General features: G+C 44.7%; 1 protein-coding gene across 1 annotated transcript in view; it reads left to right on the top strand.

Moving 5' to 3' along the window:
• LOC126259262 (mucin-12) overlaps positions 1 to 15,301 on the top strand; it is a 310,106-nt gene that overhangs the window by 268,112 nt on the left and 26,693 nt on the right. The window lies entirely within an intron of this gene.

The raw sequence follows: 15,301 nt of genomic DNA on the forward strand, positions 1-15,301 counted from the left end.
TCATCGTGGAAGAGTGAGGTGGATAACTATTACCTTGGAATCATATACACTCTAATTTATCCAATGATAACTTTGCCAGGGTGGTGGGTCCTGTTTTTGTGATAAAGAAATGGCAGAAATGAGGTGATGTGACTAACGTAGCCTAAAGAGATTGTCTGATACCTACCATTACATGTTAATGTAAATTCATGTTATTGTTGTCAATAAATGTTGCTTCGTGTATATGACCCGAGACAACCAGGAAATCCAGGAAAAACCCAGGAATTTTTTCATCCTGGAGAAAACCGGTAATTTTTTAGAATTCTGGGAATTTTTCGTTTTTCTAGTTTTCTGTTTATTTTTTTAATTTTGACTGGTAAGAACTGATACTCTAACATATTCGATGACACACAGTGCTCGTGCAAGTGTCTGCCAACAGCAAAATGTGTCAAAGGCTGTAGGAAGACTATGCAGTGCTTCATAAAAAATTGCCTCCGATGAGCATGAAGTCACAACTGTTTACATTAGATTCATTTTAGCAGTTACAAGCAGGCTCATGCGCATGCACTGTTGAGTCGTGTTTGAGTAGTAGATTCTCCCACTTCTGGCTACAGGGTGGCTGTTGGCTGTGCAAGCAGTCGCAGCAAGCAGCTAGATGCTACTGGTAAATTGGGGGGCCAGATTTATATTCTTGAGGGGAAAAAAAACTTGTCTCACAAAGCACCTAGTATCCAGCGCACGTTCGTCTATCGATTATTCATATGATTTTGAAATGCTTCCCTGTTGGTTTTGGAACATTTTTGAACATGTTTTAAGTTGATTTCTGAATGAATCATAAGTTGATTTTTGAATGTATGCACAGTGTACATGATGTCTCTGTCAGAAGAATCCTCGTCACATCTAGAAATAAACTTTCCGCAGACAAAAGGGGATGGGGCTATAAAAGCTGAGCGGAGTAAAGCCAAATGGATGAATGCCAATCGCTGTCTGATTATGAGGTTGATTGGGTTTGCAAATGATCAGCGTTGTTCTAATTATTAGCGAAACCTATAGATTCAGACAACCAGAGTGGAAGTAAATGACTAACAGGAATAACAGGTGAGAAAGATCACGTATTGTCTTCTCGGTGTATCAAAGAAAATGAAATTTTGACATAAATTTTTTGCCAGATCGCTACGCTAATAAGAACCAGTTGTACAGTCCCCAGCTAGCAGCCACTGAAGTTGTATTCCGGAAGTAACGCAGAAAATGTGTTGTATGAACATGTAACAATGCCTGACTGGAGAATAATCATGGGATATCTAAACACGTGATTCTGGCAGGGTTAGTGAAGTTAATCAGTGAACAAATTTTGACAATGGCAGGAATAGCTACAGAATTGTTGATGACAAGATTGTTTGTTACAACGAGGAAGGAGAAGAAACGGGGACATCACACAAATAATGGAAGAATAAGAAACAAGGCCCCGGGAGTAGACAACATTCCATTAGAACTACTGACGGCCTTGGGAGAACCAGTCCTGACAAAACTCTACCATCTGGTGAGCAATATGTATGAGACAGGCGAAATACCCTCAGACTTCCAGAAGAATATAATAATTCCAATCCCAAAGAAAGCAGGTGTTGACAGATGTGAAACTTACCGAACTATCAGTTTAATAAGTCGCAGCTGCAAAATACTAACGCGAATTATTTACAGACGAATCGAAAAACTGGTAGAAGCCGACCTCGGGGAAGATCAGTTTGGATTCCGTAGAAATGTTGGAACACATGAGGCAATACTGACCCTACGACTTATCTTAGAAAATAAATTAAGGAAAGGCAAACCTACGTTTCTAGTATTTGTAGACTTAGAGAAAACTTACGACAATTTTGACTGGAATACTCTCTTTCAAATTCTAAAGGTGGCAGGGGTAAAATACAGGGAGCGAAAGGCTATTTACAATTTGTACAGAAACCAGATGGCAGTTATAAGAGTCGAGGGGCATGAAAGGGAAGCAGTGGTTGGGAAGGGAGTGAGACAGGGTTGTAGCCTCTCCCCGATGTTATTCAATCTGTATATTGAGCAAGCAGTAAAGGAAACAAAAGAAAAATTCGGAGTAGGTATTAAAATCCATGGAGAAGAAATAAAAACTTTGAGGTTCGCCGATGACATTGTAATTCTGTCAGAGACAGCAAAGGACTTGGAAGAGCAGTTGAATGGAATGGACAGTGTCTTGAAAGGAGGATATAAGATGAACATCAACAAAAGCAAAACGAGGATAATGGAATGTAGTCGAATTAAGTCGGGCGATGCTGAGGGAATTAGATTAGGAAATGAGACGCTTAAAGTAGTAAAGGAGTTTTGCTATTTGGGGAGCAAAATAACTGATGATGGTCAAAGTAGAGAGGATATAAAATGTAGACTGGCAATGGCAAGGAAAGCGTTTCTGAAGAAGAGAAATTTGTTAACATCGAGTATTGATTTAAGCGTCAGAAAGTCGTTTCTGAAAGTGTTTGTATGGAGTGTAGCCATGTATGGAAGTGAAACATGGACAATAAATAGTTTGGACAAGAAGAGAATAGAAGCTTTTGAAATGTGGTGTTACAGAAGAATGTTGAAGATTAGGTGGGTACATCACGTAACTAATGAGAAGGTATTGAATAGGATTGGGGAGAAGAGAAGTTTGTGGCACAACTTGACTAGAAGAAGGGATCGGTTGGTAGGACATGTCCTGGAGCATCAAGGGATCACGAATTTAGCATTGGAGGGCAGTGTGAAGGGTAAAAATCATAGAGGGAGACCAAGAGATGAATACACTAAGCAGATTCAGAAGGATGTAGGTTGCAGTAGGTACTGGGAGATGAAGGAGCTTGCACAGGATAGATTAGCATGGAGAGCTGCATCAAACCAGTCTCAGGACTGAAGACCACAACAAGAAAATTCGTAATACTTCTTTTTGATCTCATGCTTGAGAACTTGAGAAACTGGTGCATTTGTTATTGGTACCACCTTAATTGTATTTTGTCGTGTTATAAAAATGACCATTTGTCCCAAAACAGTCTCGTTTATTTGGTGTGTGTTACAAAATTGCTGCAATATTAGAAAGGCCTATTTTGTTTTATCTAGCAGACAGTGACACAATAGATGTAATCAGATCGAGAAACCGCACCAGTCTTGGGGTGTTATTTGTATTAACAACTTTTTCAGTATTAGATAACGACATTTCAATTTTTCATGTAGCAAAACGTTTGACGAACTTTGGTGAGGTAATAGATTCTTTCGCAGAAAGGAAAGCACGTCACGTAAAGCTGTAGCAAGATAAGAGAGGAAAAAATGCTATAAGCTAAGGATTGACTAAATATGTACCTCCTTGTTTGTCTCTTGTCTTTATTGGTTTTATGTATCCTATATTTAATTTTATGTCACACAAAACAGCAAGTTATTAGCTAATAGGCAATGTTGTTGTTGTCTTCAGTCCTGAGACTGGTTTGATGCAGCTCTCCATGCTACTCTATCCTGTGCAAGTTTCTTCATCTCTCAGTACTTACTGCAACCTACATCCTTCTGAATCTGCTTAGTGTATTCATCTCATGGTCTCCCTCTGCGATTTTTACCCTCCACACTGCCCTCCAGTACTAAATTGGTGATCCCATGATGCCTCAGAACATGTCCTACCAACCGATCCCTTCTTCTTGTCAAGTTGTGCCACAAACTCCTCTTCTCCCCAATTCTGTTCACTACCTCCTCATTAGTTATGTGATCTACCCATCTAATCTTCAGCATTCTTCTGTAGCACCACATTTCGAAAGCTTCTATTCTCTTCTTGTCCAAACTATTTATCGTCCATGTTTCACTTCCATACAAATACTTTCAGAAATGACTTCCTGACACTTAAATCTATACCCAATGTTAACAAATATCTCTTCTTCAGAAACGCTTTCCTTGCCATTGCCAGTGTACATTTTATATCCTCTCTACTTCGACCATCATCAGTTATTTTGCTCCCCAAATAGCAAAACTCCTTTACTACTTTAACTGTCTCATTTCCTAATCTAATTCCCTCAGCATCACCCGACTTAGTTCGACTACATTCCATTATCCTCGTCCTCCGTCCAAGTCACTGTCCATTCCGTTCAACTGTTCTTCCAAGTCCTTTGCTGACTCTGACAGAACTACAATGTCATCGGCGAACCTCAAAGTTTTTATTTCTTCTCCATTGATTTTAATACCTACTCCGAATTTTTCTTTTGTTTCCTTTACTGCTTGCTCAATATACAGATTGAATAACATCGGGGAGAGGCTACAACCCTGTCTCACTCCCTTCCCAACCACTGCTTCCCTTTCATGCCCCTCGACTCTTATAACTGCCATCTGGTTTCTGTACAAATTGTAAATAGCCTTTCGCTCCCTGTATTTTACCCCTGCCACCTTTAGAATTTGAAAGAGAGTATTCCAGTCAAAATTGTCGTAAGTTTTCTCTAAGTCTACAAATACTAGAAACGTAGGTTTGCCTTTCCTTAATTTATTTTCTAAGATAAGTCGTAGGGTCAGTATTGCCTCACGTGTTCCAACATTTCTACGGAATCCAAACTGATCTTCCCCGTGGTCGGCTTCTACCAGTTTTTCCATTCAACTGTAAAGAATTCGCGTTAGTATTTTGCAGCTGCGGCTTATTAAACTGATAGTTCAGTAATTTTCACATCTGTCAACACCTGCTTTCTTTGGGATTGGAATTATTATATTCTTCTGGAAGTCTGAGGGTATTTTGCCTGTCTCATACATCTTGCTCACCAGATAGTAGAGTTTTGTCAGGACTGGCTCTCCCAAGGCCGTCAGTAGTTCCAATGGAATGTTGTCTACTCCCAGGGCCTTGTTTCGACTCAGGTCTTTCAGTGCTTTGTCAAACTCTTCACGCAGTATCGTATCTTCCATTTCATCTTCTTCTACATCCTCTTCCATTTCCATAATATTGTCCTCAAATACATCGCCCTTGTATAGACCCTCTACATACTCCTACCACCTTTCTGCTTTTCCTTCTTTGCTTAGAACTGGGTTTCCATCTGAGCTCTTGATATTCATACAAGTGGCTCTTTTTCCTCCAAAGGTCTCTTTTAATTTTCCTGTAGGCAGTATCTATCTTACCCGTAGTGATATGTGCCTCTACATCCTTACATTTGTCCTCTAGCCATCCCTGCTTAGCCGTTTTGCACTTCTTGTCGATCTCATTTTTGAGACGTTTGTCTTCCTTTTGGCCTGCTTCATTTACTCAATTTTTATATTTTCTCCTTTCATCAATAAAATTCAATATTTCTTCTGTTAGCCAAGGATTTCTACTAGCCCTCATCTTTTTACCTACTTGATCCTGTGCTGCCTTCACTAAGAGCTACCCTTTGTTCTTCTACTGTATTTCTTTCCCCAATTCCTGTCAATTGTTCCCTTATGTTCTCCCTGAAGCTCTGTACAACCTCTGGTTTAGTCAGTTTATCCAGGTCCCATCTCCTTAAATTCCCACCTTTTTGCAGTTTCTTCAGTTTTAATCTACAGTTCATAATCAATAGATTGTGTCCAGAGTCCACATCTGCCCCTGGGAAAATTTAAAACCTGGTTCCTAAATCTCTGTCTTACCATTATATAATCTATCTGATACCTTTAGTATCTCCAGGATTCTTTCTTGTATACAACCTTCTTTTATGATTCTTGAACCAAGTGTTAGCTATGATTAAGTTATGCTCTGTGCAAAATTCTACCAGGCGGCTTCCTCTTTCATTTCTTAGCCCCAATCCATATTCACCTACTATGTTTCCTTCTCTCCTTTTTCCTACTCTCGAATTCCAGTCACTCATGACTATTAAATTTTCGTCTCCCTTCACTACCTGAATAATTTCTTGTATCTCATCATACATTTTATCAATTTCTTCATCATCTGCAGAACTAGTTGGCATATAAACTTGTACTACTGTAGTAGGTGTGGGCTTCGTGTCTATCTTGGCCACAATAATGCGTTCACTATGCTGTTTGTTGTAGCTTACCCGCACTCCTATTTTTTTATTCATTATTAAAACTACTCCTGCATTACCCCCATTTCATTTTGTATTTATAACCCTGTTTTCGCCTGACCAAAAGTCTTGTTCCTCCTGCCACCGAACTTCACTAATTCCCACTATATCTAACTTTAACCTATCCATTTCCCTTTTTAAATTTTCTAACCTACCTGCCTGATTAAGGGATCTGACATTCCACACTCCGATCCGTAGAACGCCAGTTTTCTTTCTCCAGATAACGACGTCCTTCTGAGTAGTCCCCGCCCGGAGATCCGAATGGGGGACTATTTTACCTCCGGAATATTTTACCCAAGAGGACGCCATCATCATTTAAGCATACAGTAAACCTGCATGCCCTTGGGAAAAATTACGGCTGTAGTTTCCCCTTGCTTTCAGCCGTTCGCAGTACCAGCACAGCAAGGCTATTTTGGTTAGTGTTACAAGGCCAGATCAGTCAATCATCCATACTGTTGCCCCTGCAACTACTGAAAAGGCTGCTGCCCCTCTTTAGGAACCACACGTTTGCCTGGCCTCTCAACAGATACCCCTCCGTTGTGGTTGCACCTACGGTATGGCCATCTGTATCGCTGAGGCATGCAAGCCTCCCCTCAAACGGCAAGGTCCATGGTTCATGGGGGCAGGCAATAAAGAGTGCAAATTTTCTGAAGAGTTCTTTTTCTCCCAATTACAAATAATCCCATTCGCTATTAATTGCAAGATTTTTTTTTTTTTTTAAAAGAGGGGCAGGCTGTCAAATTGTCCAACTGGGAGCAGGAGAGGCACCACAGGATATTTCAGTTTCCACTGTCCTGAATATAGTACGATGGCATCCATTACAAAATATACACATTTCAATTCCACAGAGTGAAATACAGTGACGTGCGATAGAAGAATGCTGTATGAAGAGGCATGGCATTGCACTTTGGCACACTTACATTTCGTCTAACACACATGTTTTATGTCTCAGACTTTTCAGAATGATATGCGCTACAAGATGAACCTATTTTTGAAAATTCGATTTTTTTAGTATTGACCCAGTTTGCAAATATCGTAGATCTGGGACCGATGCACAGAGCAGTCTGAGTTACAGTGGGTAGTCTCCACGTGACCCGTGTTTACATTTAGTGATTTTGCTGTTTCCTCTTTGTTTGCTCTCCCATCAAATGAAAACCAAACGGATATCTGTGGCTGGGAGCTATCAAGTGAATTAATATACATTCACATAATTAGAGAAGGCTAAAATATGGCATCAGTTTCAGATTTTATTTTATTTCCACCTTCCTGACAGTCAAGCATTAATCGCCTTGCAGAACAATGAAGTTATTTTTTTCTGTTTGCTACAGAAATTTGACTGTTATTAACCTTTTCTGCAGAGGCAGTCAATGTATTTGAAACAAAGTGTTTAATTCCACAGTACTTGCTAGTTTCAACTGTTTGCTGCATTTCAAGTGCACAGTTTCATCTTCAAGCATGTATGGCATTATGCCATAATAAAGAACCAAATATGATATAATACAGTACTGGTGCTCCAAGAAAATTTACGGCCCGAAAACCACACTGAAAAGCTTAATATCAGGTCAAGGTCTACTTCATTGAGAATCTGGACATACGAATGTGCACTTTAAATGTTCACATTGTAGTATGGTTCATGAAATTCCTATGCTCTTGGAGTATCCTCTGATGGCTTGTCCCCCCCCACCCCTGCAGGTGCAGGTGTAAGAATATGCCCGAGGTATTCCTGCCTGTTGTAAGAGGTGACCAAAAGGAGTCTCTCATTTCGGCCTTTATGTGTTGGTGCCCTGTAGGGTTTGATCTCCATTCTCCAAAATTTTTCCGAAGAGCAAGCCAGTTGGGGAAGGGCGCCTTACACGATGCATTGTGTCCATCGTCCATTGAGATCTTTAGCCCACTTCTTGTCATTGCATTGCAGCCCTGCTCATTCTCTGTCTTTTGGACGAGGACGCCTTCCTGGGTGCATTTTCCACCATTCATTATGCAGTGCCTCTTTCTGCTCAGACAATGACCATGGGCTTCTTTGCACCTGATATCCAGCATGGTAGCTAGTCCATTGTGGTGGGGCTACCATGTAACCTGTTGGTTGTAGTCCCCTGACAACACAGGGATCACTCTGCTGATGCCTGCGGCATTAACTCCCCATGTATGTCAAGGAGTAGATACCTATCTCCTTGGGGCATCGGGACTCCCAGCAATGGCCATCCTACCAGGTGGCCCTTGCTGCGGCTGGGTGGCACCCATGTGGAGGGCCCTTGGTCGGAGTGGGTTGCATCAGGGCAGATGACACACAATTAAGCATGGTACGTCATCTCTTGCTGGTGGTAATCCACCAGCAGTCTCTAACTGTCCCATGGCTCAAGTCAATGCGCAGAAGTATGACCCCCAAATAATTTCCCTCCCTGGCCACACCATGGGAGGCACGCATGGCTAAGGATGGCAGCGAAGGTTATTCACCCCGGTACCTCGCCTGTACGAGAGTTGATGGGGAATCATCGTGTCAGGCAAGGCTGTTTTTTGTGCAGCATTTAGAGGACAAGTTTGTGGAGGTGGAGGGCTTGTCCAAAATGCGCTCTGGGTCAGTCTTAGTAAAAACAGCATTCTCTGCCTAATCATGGGCATTACTCGCCTGTGACAAGCTGGGGGATGTTTCTGTTTCCATTGCACCCCATAAGAGCTTAAATATAGTCCAGGATATTATATTCCATAGGGGCCTTCTTTTACGAGTCTGATGACAAGCTGTGCGCCAGTTTAGTGTGGCAAAGTGTTCACTTCGTCCGGCGTGTCCATCGGGGTCCGAGGGATAATCAGGTTGCCACCGGTGCCTTCATCTTGGCCTTAGAGGGTTACACATTACCTGAGATGGTCAAGGTGATTGCCTACCGCTGTGATGTCAAGCCATATATCCCTCTCCCGATGCAGTGTTTTAAGTGCTGGAAATTCGGTCATATGTCTTCCCACTGTACATCCAGCACTGCCTGTCGAGATTGTGGACGTCCTTCTCATCCCAATACTCCATGTGCCCTGCCTCCCATCTGTGTCAACTGCAGAGTGTACCATTCCCTTTGCTCGCTGGACTGTAGGATTCTACAGAAAGAAAGAAAGAAGATAATGGAATACAAGACCTTGGACTGCCTGACCTACACTGAGGCTAAGCGAAAGTTCGAGATGCTCCATCCTGTGCTTATGACATCAACCTATGCCGCCGCTATGACTACTGTTCTACCATCTCTCGTTCCGCTGCGTACAGTTGGCTCTGAGATGTCAGACTCCACCTGCCCTCTGATGGTGGAGGCCTCTTCACTCCTGCACCACCTACTTCAGGAGCAACACAACACCCCCCTCCACCCCCCCCCCCCCCCAAACATCGGGGACATCAGTCCTCACCTCTCAGCCAGAGAAGTGTAAGTCTTCTTCAGCTCCTCTCACCAGGAAGGGGTCTCTTGGGTCACTCCCTTCCCAGGTTCTGACCAGTGGATAAGCGGATACCCGCCATTGGCTGAAGCAACCTCAGGTAGCTGGTCGTAGGGCTTCATGGGCCTCCTCAGTCCCTGAGGCTGACCCAGTGAAGCCCTCCCAGCCAGAAATATCGAAGGAACAGCGAGAGAAACCAAAAAAGAAGAAGGCACCCAAGAATCCAGACCTTGCGGTAGCACCCATACCACTGCTCCCTACAAGCTCTGCATCTGAGGATGTGTTGGAGATTCTGGCGTCTGCTGAGGACCTAGATCTTTCTGGACTCTCAGACACAACGGATGTTGATCGCACAGGTACTGAATGGTAGGCAGCAGGTGACCCTGAGGTGTAACTTGCCTCCTTGAGCGCTTCATGTCTTCCCAGCCCAACAATGACATCATTCTCCATTGGAATTGTGGTGGTTTTTTCAACCACCTGGCTAAGCTACGGCAATTGTTACACTTTACACCTGCTTTCTGCATTGCCCTCCAGGAAACCTGGTTCCTGGCAATGCGAACCCCTGCCCTCCGTGGCTATAGGGGATATTACAAGAAATGTAGCAAATGTAATAGGGTGTCAGGTGGCGTTTGCGTCTGTGTCCTGAACTCGGTGTATAATGAACCTGTACCCCTTCAAACTTAGGATAAGGATGACACAGGAAATCACTCTTTGCAACTTACATCTTCCTCCAGATGGTGCGGTACCCCTGAATGTCCTGGCTGCCTTGATTGATCAACTCCCTAAACCTTTCCTACTTCTGGGAGATTTTAATGCCCATAACCCCTTGTGGGGCAGTACCATGCTTACTGGCCGAGGCAGTATGTTTACTGTCCCAACTCAAGCTCTTCCTCTTAAATACTGGGTTTGCCACACATTTCTGCCATCGGTGCCTACCCAGATCAGCTTTAGACAAGGCAGGCTGGGAGGCCTTCACCTCTGCTGTCACCATTGAGTCTCCCCCACATGGAGCCATCGATGTTGTGGTTGACCAGGTCACCACAACGGTCGTTTGTGAGGCGGAAAATGCGATCCCTCGTTCTCTAGAGTGCCCCCGGCGAAAGACAGTCCCATGGTGGTAGCTGGAAGTCGCTGAGGCCATTAGAGAGCGTTGGCAAGCTCTGCAGCGACATAAGCGGAACCCTTCCCTAGAGCACCTCAAAGCCTTTAAACAGCTCCGTGCCCCCACACGCCAGCTTATACAAAGAAGGAAACAGGAGTGTTGGGAAAGGTATGTCTCGACCATTGGGTGCCATACGTCACCTTCCCAATTCTGGACTGAGATCAAACGTCTTTTCAGGTACCAGACCCCAATGGATGTCTCTGGTGTTCACATCAATGGCATGTTGTCTACTGATGCAAATGCAATTGCCGAGCACTTTGCTGAGCACTATGCTCATGTCTCTGCGTCAAAGAATTGTCCCCCAGCCTTTCACGTCCTCAAGGAGCGAATGGAAGGGAGGGTTCTCTCGTCCACTACATGCCACAGCCAACCCTATAACACCCCATTTACAGACTAGGAGCTGCTCAGTGCCCTTGCATGTTGCTCCAGCACAGCTCCTGGGCCGGATCGGATCCATAGTCAGATGATTAAACATCTCTCGCCTGACTACAAGTGGCATCTCCTCGTCATCTTCAACCAGATCTGGTGCGATTGTATCTTTCCATCACAATGATGTGAGAACATCGTCATTCTGGTGCTCAAACCTGATAAGAACCTGCTTGACATGGATAGCTATCGGCCCATTAGCCTCACCAACATTCTTTGTAACCGAGCGGGGTGGCGCAGTGGTTAGACACTGGACTCGCATTCGGGAGGACGACGGTTCAATCCCGCGTCCGGCCATCCTGATTTAGGTTTTCCGTGATTTCCCTAAATCACTCCAGGCAAATGCCGGGATGGTTCCTCTGAAAGGGCACGGCCGACTTCCTTCCCAATCCTTCCCTAATCTGATGAGACCGATGACCACGCTGTCTGGTCTCCTTCCCCAAACCAACCAACCAACCAACATTCTTTGTAAGCTGCTGGAATGTATGGTGTGTCGGCAGTTGAATTGGGTTCTGGACTCACATAGCCTCCTGGCCCCACGTCAGGGTGGCTTCCGCCAGGGTCGCTCTACCACTGATAATCTGGTATCCCTTGAGTCTGCCATCCAAACAGTCTTTTCCAGGCGCCAACACCTGGTTGCTACCTTTTTTTACTTACGCAAAGCATACGACACGACCTGGCGATATCATATCCTTACCACATTGTATGAGTGGGGTCTTTGGATCCCCCTTCTGGTTTTTATCCAAAACTTCCTGTTGCTTCATGCTTTCCATGTTTAAGTTGGTGCCTCCCATAGTTCCCCCCATATCCAGAAGAATGGCATCCCACAGGGCTCTACATTGAGTGTCTACCTCTTTTTAGTGGCCATTAATGGACTAGCAGCAGCTGTAGGGCCTTCAGTCTCACCATCTCTGTATGCAGACGGTTTCTGCATTTCGTACTGCTGCTTCAGTACTGGTGTTGCTGAGCGGCGCATACAGGGAGCCATCCACAAGGCGCAGTCATGGGCTCTAGCCCACGGCTTCCAGTTTTCAGCCTCAAAGTCGTGTGTCGTGCACTTCTGTCGGCGTCGTACCGTTCATCCGGACCCAGAACTTTACCTTCATGATGATCCACTCACTGTAGTGGAGACATATTGATTCTTAGGACAGGTTTTCGACACCCAATTAACTTGGCTTCCTCACCTTCTTAAGCGGAAGTGCCGGCAGCACCTCAAATCAACTCTTTGATGACAAGCTATTTAGAAGAATTTCGAACCCTGAAGATCAGACATTTATGTCATCATTAAAAATTTGGCTGGCACATTTGTTTGATATATGTTAAAGTGTTACACACACAAAAAAGATCAACATTATATGTGAAAGCTTAGCTTCTCTTGCAGTTTATTAACCTTAGAGAACAATATTATATGTGAAAGCTTTGTTTTTCTTGTAGCATCACTATGTATATTAATTTGAACTATTAACTTTCCCTGTTTGTGTGTTCATGCTACTTAACAGTGATGTTGCTGTTGGCTGACTACATCATGTGTCCTATGCTCTGAATATCCGCTGTCATTGGCTGGCGAGATCACATGGCATGAGCTAAGACTGGCTTACAAAAGCGCATCACAATCTTGATTTCAATGATTCAGAAAGTAATTGCGGTGTTTGGTGGAATTACAATGTATACTTTCGTAATACTAAAATACGCAGCATACATATTGTTGCACGTCAAAAATATTTCCAAAATGTGTCTTTTTTCCCTGAGTTTCGTTTTCTAAAATGCCGGGAAATTCTACGCCTGTGTATAAAACCATAACCATTCAAAGGATTGATACGTTTTGCAGTTCTGAGGGAAATTATACTATCACTTAACTCAGAGAAAATGTCTTTTCACTTGGGAGAAAGTGTATTTTTAACTGGGGAATACTGAAAAAATCTGGGAATTTTTTTCCTTGTCAGTGTATACACCCTGTAGTATAATGTCTCATGTGTTACAGACCAAACCAGCAAAATTGTATAAAATATTTGAAACCATAGCCTTCGAGTACAAGCTCTGATGACTGATAAGAAAGGTTTTTTTTTTTTTCATGTGCTCTGTCAGTTGCAGTCACTTTCCTCGTCCTCTTGACATCCAAACTGCCCCTTTGGACTAATACTCTGACGATGTATGCAACTGCCTAACGTGTAGGATGCCGGTGAAAAAGCAACTTTCCTTTCACATTCATATATACAATTAGTGAACCTAATTTATCTTCATTCCTGTGTATTTTTTAACATAAGAGACACTGAAGCCCAAATGAACTGTCATGTGATAGCAGACAACTCAATATGTGACATATTCCCTGTAACAGTCCAATTCGTGGACAGTGGTGGTCCATGCAGGTCAAGCCAACGGTCGAGACTGCAGTCTTACCAGATCCCAGCGACAGTTGTGGTATGTGCATACGTGTGTGTTGCGCTTAAAGAAAATGTGTATCTTGCTAATTATGCCTCGCTAACTTATATACACTCCTGGAAATGGAAAAAAGAACACATTGACACCGGTGTGTCAGACCCACCATACTTGCTCCTGACACTGCGAGAGGGCTGTACAAGCAATGATCACACGCACGGCACAGCGGACACACCAGGAACCGCGGTGTTGGCCGTCGAATGGCGCTAGCTGCGCAGCATTTGTGCACCGCCGCCGTCAGTGTCAGCCAGTTTGCCGTGGCATACGGAGCTCCATCACAGTCTTTAACACTGGTAGCATGCCACGACAGCGTGGACGTGAACCGTATGTGCAGTTGACGGACTTTGAGCGAGGGCGTATAGTGGGCATGCGGGAGGCCGGGTGGACGTACCGCCGAATTGCTCAACACGTGGGGCGTGAGGTCTCCACAGTACATCGATGTTGTCGCCAGTGGTCGGCGGAAGGTGCACGTGCCCGTCGACCTGGGACCGGACCGCAGCGACGCACGGATGCACGCCAAGACCGTAGGATCCTACGCAGTGCCGTAGGGGACCGCACAGCCACTTCCCAGCAAATTAGGGACACTGTTGCTCCTGGGGTATCGGCGAGGACCATTCGCAACCGTCTCCATGAAGCTGGGCTACGGTCCCGCACACCGTTAGGCCGTCTTCCGCTCACGCCCCAACATCGTGCAGCCCGCCTCCAGTGGTGTCGCGACAGGCGTGAATGGAGGGACGAATGGAGACGTGTTGTCTTCAGCGATGAGAGTCGCTTCTGCCTTGGTGCCAATGATGGTCGTATGCGTGTTTGGCGCCGTGCAGGTGAGCGCCACAATCAGGACTGCATACGACCGAGGCACACAGGGCCAACACCCGGCATCATGGTGTGGAGAGCGATCTCCTACACTGGCCGTACACCACTGGTGATCGTCGAGGGGACACTGAATAGTGCACGGTACATCCAAACCGTCATCGAACCCATCGTTCTACCATTCCTAGACCGGCAAGGGAACTTGCTGTTCCAACAGGACAATGCACGTCCGCATGTATCCCGTGCCACCCAACGTGCTCTAGAAGGTGTAAGTCAACTACCCTGGCCAGCAAGATCTCCGGATCTGTCCCCCTTTGAGCATGTTTGGGACTGGATGAAGCGTCGTCTCACGCGGTCTGCACGTCCAGCACGAACGCTGGTCCAACTGAGGCGCCAGGTGGAAATGGCATGGCAAGCCATTCCACAGGACTACATCCAGCATCTCTACGATCGTCTCCATGGGAGAATAGCAGCCTGCATTGCTGCGAAAGGTGGATATACACTGTACTAGTGCCGACATTGTGCATGCTCTGTTGCCTGTGTCTATGTGCCTGTGGTTCTGTCAGTGTGATCATGTGATGTATCTGACCCCAGGAATGTGTCAATAAAGTTTCCCCTTCCTGGGACAATGAATTCACGGTGTTCTTATTTCAATTTCCAGGAGTGTAGAATTTATCGCTTACCACCATCATCATTATCCAAGACATCTCACAACAAATGGAATAAACATTCACTAATTAACATGCTACAATCGTGTTTAATGCAGAGATGTCAGTATCTCTGCCCAAACTCTTTGTCTTTAAATATGTCTGCTTGTGTCTGTATATGTGTGGATGGATATGTGTGTGTGTGTGTGCGAGTGTATACCTGTCCTTTTTTCCCCCTAAGGTAAGTCTTTCCGCTCCCGGGATTGGAATGACTCCTTACCCTCTCCCTTAAAACCGGCATCCTTTCGCCTTTCCCTCTCCTTCCCTCTTTCCTGATGAGGCAACAGTTTGTTGTGAAAGCTTGAATTTTGTGTGTGTGTTTGTGTTTGTTT

This window comes from Schistocerca nitens, chromosome 5, assembly GCF_023898315.1.
Source record: "Schistocerca nitens isolate TAMUIC-IGC-003100 chromosome 5, iqSchNite1.1, whole genome shotgun sequence".
Lineage (NCBI taxonomy): Eukaryota > Metazoa > Arthropoda > Insecta > Orthoptera > Acrididae > Schistocerca > Schistocerca nitens.